This window comes from Benincasa hispida, chromosome 12, assembly GCF_009727055.1.
Source record: "Benincasa hispida cultivar B227 chromosome 12, ASM972705v1, whole genome shotgun sequence".
Taxonomy (NCBI): domain Eukaryota; kingdom Viridiplantae; phylum Streptophyta; class Magnoliopsida; order Cucurbitales; family Cucurbitaceae; genus Benincasa; species Benincasa hispida.
Genome location: NC_052360.1, coordinates 23,960,526 through 23,965,842, shown reverse-complemented (window position 1 = coordinate 23,965,842; position 5,317 = coordinate 23,960,526).

Here is a 5,317-nt window from a genome sequence, read left to right as displayed (position 1 = left end):
TACAACATAGTCCTACTATGTGTGGACACCTCTCGGGCCATGAGAATGTGTGTGGCGCCACATCGTTCAAGTCCCGAAATCAGCCCTTAAGGGAGCAATCAATCTACTTACCCCTGCTTCAGGGAAGGAGTGAATTCCATCTTGTGTAGCTGAGTTCCCAGCTCCCAAATTAGAACAAATCCCAAAGTGGTAGGTTTGAGTCGGCGATCTGGCTACTTGCAACCATGAAAATCAAAGGACTGCCCTCAAAGGTAGGAGTTCCCAACTCACTCAGGATTGAGGTCATGTTATCTATGGTCATCCTAGCAAAGTGAATTCTTTGTCATGAACGACAGTTAATATAACGAGATTATATACTTCGTGGTCCGATCTTATAACAAACTCCTTTTGTATAGGATGCCCCGTTCGTATGTCTCCACATGAATGATCAAGATCAGACCATCTGTAGCAAGTCACAATACTTGTAATTATCTACAAAGCGAGCCGCATCGTAGCATTATCAGGATAAGGTTTCCTCCTATATCCGTATATTACAGACCATTTTGATTATCACTTAAGACATGATCTATCTGTATGTCCCCAAATACATGCTTAAGTTACAATGACAATCAGAGATCTTAGTTTATTGGTTGTGGTAAAGTAATTGAAACATCCAATGTTCCATAGACAAAAGTGAAGAAAAATATCATATATTATACATCACAAGCGTTTGTTCAAAACTGTGTTTACAAACTACAGATCCAACGAGAGTTTAGGGTATCATCCCCAACACTGACATTAAGAATCTTTAGTTAATTACTCTAATAGTATCCCATTATATCACATGGTCACTACGAGTAGATCATTATTGTTGTCACCCATTTCTGGGTCTTAACGCATGGTTCTCACGCACGTTCTACGGCTGCCAGTGTTTCTCTGCCCGTTAGTTACACGGGGAAATTTGGCTCTCGAGACTAATGTAAGTTATGATGGACATTCCCACATGCGCCCATTGTCTGGTTGGGTGAGGCAATGTGTGTGATTATTTTTTTTATTAAAAATAGATAAATTATTTTATTTATTCTATTTCTATTATTAAAATAAAAGAAAAAGTCTTCCACCTCTTACGTGGTTTGCACAATTTTCTGGGTCTTATGCATGGTTCTCACGCACGTTCTACGGTTGTCAATGTTTCTCTCCCCGTTAGTTGCACGACGCAATTGGCTCTCAAGGCTTATAAAATGCATAAGTCTCTCTCAGTTTACTCATCTCATTTTTACATAACTTCTATTTCTCATTTTTCTTTCTCAATTGCTTCTTTTACATGGTACAGTGCATCTTCGATCGAGATAGATTTATTTATTCTGGGTTGTTTTATTTTGGGGACGTCATACAATTTTGTAGAAGTGCTTGCACATTTGGGTAGAGTCCTGACATGTATTAAAGAGAGTGAGATCTGCGACTCAACCTGTAACGAGTTTCTATTTTGCAGGTTCCATTTTCTGACGACTATCATTCGTGACCATTCATTGTTGTCATCTTCTGTCCATCAGAAGGTAGCGATTCCAACAAATTCAAGACGATTTCCATCTGTTGCTGTTGTGATGGCCCTTTCAAATCATAATGAAATTATTACCTCCGACCTCAACCGTCTATTCCGATTCGAAGGAGCGAACTCCAAACGGTGGAAATAGAAGATGTTGTTTTTCCTCATAGTAAAAAGGTTACTGACATTTGTATTACGGAAAAGCCAACTGTCCCGAAGGAAGATCTAACTAAACAACAAATAAAAGATGCAACTGATTGGGAAGAAAATGATTTCTTGTGTAAAAATTTTATTTTAAACAGTTTGACTGATGATTTCTATGATTATTACAGTACAATGAAGACAACAAAAGATGTGTGGGGCACTCTACAGAAGAAGTATAATACCGAGGAGGTCGAATCGAAAAAGTATGCCATTAGTCGTTATCTAAAGTTCTAGATAACGGGTGAGGCATGTGTGTGATTATTTTTTATTAAAAATAATTATTATTTTATTTATTTTATTTCTATTATTAAAATAAAAGAAAGAGTCTTCTGCCTCTTACGTGATTCGCACAATTTTCTGGATCTTACGTATGGTTCTCACGCATGTTCTACGACTGCCAGTGTTTCTCTCCCTATTAGTTGCGCGGCGCAGTTGGCTCTCGAGGCTTATAAAAGGCACAAGCCTCTCTCAATTTACTCATCTCATTCTTACACAGCTTCTATTTCTCATTTTTCTCTCTCGATTGCTTCCTTTACGTGGTACAGTGCATCTTCGATCGAGATAGATTTATTTATTCTGGGTTGTTTTATTTTGGGGACGTCATACAATTTCGTAGAAGTGCTTGCACATTTGGGTAGAGTCCCGATATGTATTAAAGAGAGTGAGATCTATGACTCAACTTGTAACGAGTTTCTGTTTTGCAGGTTCCATTTTCTGACGACTATCATTCGTGACCATTCGTTGTTGTCATCTTCTGTCCATCAGAAGGTAGCGATTCCAACAAATTCAAGACGATTTCCATCTGCTTCTGTTGTGATGGCCCATCCAAATCATAAAGAAATTATTACCTCTGACCTCAACCGTCCATTCCGGTTCAAAGGAGCGAACTCAAAACGGTGGAAATAGAAGATATTGTTTTTCCTCATAGTCAAAAAGGTTACTAACATTTGTATTACAGAAAAACCAACTGTCCCGAAGAAAGATCTGACTAAACAACAAATAAAAGATGCAACTAGTTGGGAAGAAAATGATTTCTAGTGTAAAAGTTTTATTTTAAACAGTTTGACTGACGATTTTTATGATTATTATAGTACAATGATGATAACAAAAGATGGTAGGACACTATACAGAAGAAGTATAATACCGAGGAGCTCGCATTGAAAAAGTATGCCATCAGTCGTTATCTAAAGTTCTAGATAACGGATGACAAATCTGTGGAGGCCAGTCTCATGAACTATAGAAGATAGCCCACGAAATAATAAGTAAAGGTATGCCTTTAAACGAGTAATTCCAAGTTGTCGTTATTATTGACAAATTGCCTCCTTTGTGGAAGGATTTTAATAACACTTTAAGGCATAAGACCAAAGAGTTTTCTTTGGAGAGTCTGATCACCCACTTGAGAATTGAAAAGGAAGCTTGGAATTAGGACTAAAGGGAGGAGGTGAACATCGTTCTTGGGAGATTGGCCTCTGCCGTGATAACGTCTGACCAAAAGTCAAAGAGAACTAAAAAGAAAGGTCAGAACCGTGGATTTAGCAACCAGAAAAATCAAAAGAAGTAGAAACCCCCATCGGGAGAAACGGTACAATTTCTTTGCTTTAATTGTAATAAACTTGGACATATGACTAAGAACTGTAGGAATAGGCATCGTCCTGCTGGTTAGGTGAATCTGACAGAAGAACCGTTAATCTCCATGATCACTAAGTAAATGTGATCGGTGGTTCTGAGAGGTAGTGGATAGACACTGATGTTATGCGCCATGTCTGTCACGACCTTAGTCTCTTTAAAACTTATACTGAAACAAAGGATAAAAACATAATGTTGGAGGATAACCACTCAACAAAAGTTGCTGGAACCGGTGAAGATGAGCTAAAGTTTACATCTGGGAACACTCCTACCTTGAAGGATGTCCTACATATTCCGAAGATAAGAAAGAACTTGGTCACAGACTATCTCCCCAACAATGTCAGATTTACTCAAACAATAGGGGCAGATTTATATACCTTTACTAAGAGTAATGTATTCGTAGGGAAGGGTTATATAACTGAGGGCATGATCAAATTAAACTTAGACATAAATAAAATGAAATCTTCTGTTTATTTGTTGTGTTCTTTAAATGTTTGTCATGCTAGATTTTGTTATATTAATAAGAGATTAATTAGTAACATGATTAAGCTGGAAATGATACCTTATCCATGAATAAATTTGATAAATGCGAGTATTGTAGTCAGGTTAAAATAACTAGGACTCCGCATAAATTTGTACTTGGAGAATCTGAGCCTCTAGATTTAATTCATTCTGACTTATGTGAATTTGATGGCATCTTGACTAGGAACAATAAAAAACATTTTATTACTTTATTGATGATTTCTCCGATTTCACCTTTGTATATTTGCTGAAAAACAAAAGTGATGTGTTTGATGCTTTTAAATTGTTTGTAACTGAAGTAGAAAATCAATATAATCGAAAGGTTAAAAGACTTCGTAGTGATAGTGGAATTGAGTATGACTCAAACAGCTTTAATGAGTATGTTAACTCACATGGAATAATACATGAAAAGACTATACCTTACACTCTTGAAATGAATGGAAAAGCCAAAAGGAAAAATAGAATTTTAACTGAGCTAGTAGTTGCTATTTTACTCAGATTAAGAGCTGTATTTTATTGGTGGGGTGAGATCATCCTTACCGTGTGTTATGTCCTAAATAGAATACCAAAATTTAAAAATACAATTTCACCTTACGAAGTCCTCAAGAATAAGAAACCAAACTTTTCATACTTTAGAACTTGGGGATGTCTAGCCTTTGTAAGAATTTCATACCCTAAAAGAAGAAAGCTTGCTAGTAGAGCTCATGAGTGTGTCTTTATAGGTTATGTCATAATCCAAGTGATCATTGAGCCAAATGATGCTAACTTTTTTTAGGATAGATTTACCTTTAAATTGAGAAATAATGGGGTCAGAGATCCAGTAGCTTGATCCTAGTTAGAAATCCTACCTCTATAGAGGAAGCTAACCCAAAACCTAAAAAAAAAAAAAAAAAAAAAAAAAAATTAGAACCGTCAAGAACTTTGGGGATGACTTCCAGACCTATAATGTAGAAAAAGATCCCAAAGACCTAAAAGTTGTCTGTCCTCTGCAGATGCCAATTTATGGAAAGAAACTAGAAATGATGAGATGGACTCTTTTGAGTCAAATAGAACTTGGCACCTAGTAGACCTACCTCAAGGCTGTAAAGTAATGGGGTGTAAATAGATCCTAAGGAAGAAGCTTAGACCTGATAGAATAGTTGACAGGTTTAAAACCAGGTTAGTAGCAAAGGGCATTAGACAGAGAAAATATAAACTTATTTGACACCTTAACCCCTGTCACTAGAATTACCTCAATCCATGTATTGTTTTCTTTCGCTGCTCTTTATAACCTCGTAGTACATCAGATGGATGTAAAGACCGCCTTCCTAAACAGTAAACTTGAAGAAGAGATTTATATGGAACAACCTGAGGGCTTTATAGTCCATGGTCAAGAAAACAAGATTTGCAAGTTAGATAAATTTCTTTATGGTCTGAAACAAGTTCTTAAGCAATGACATG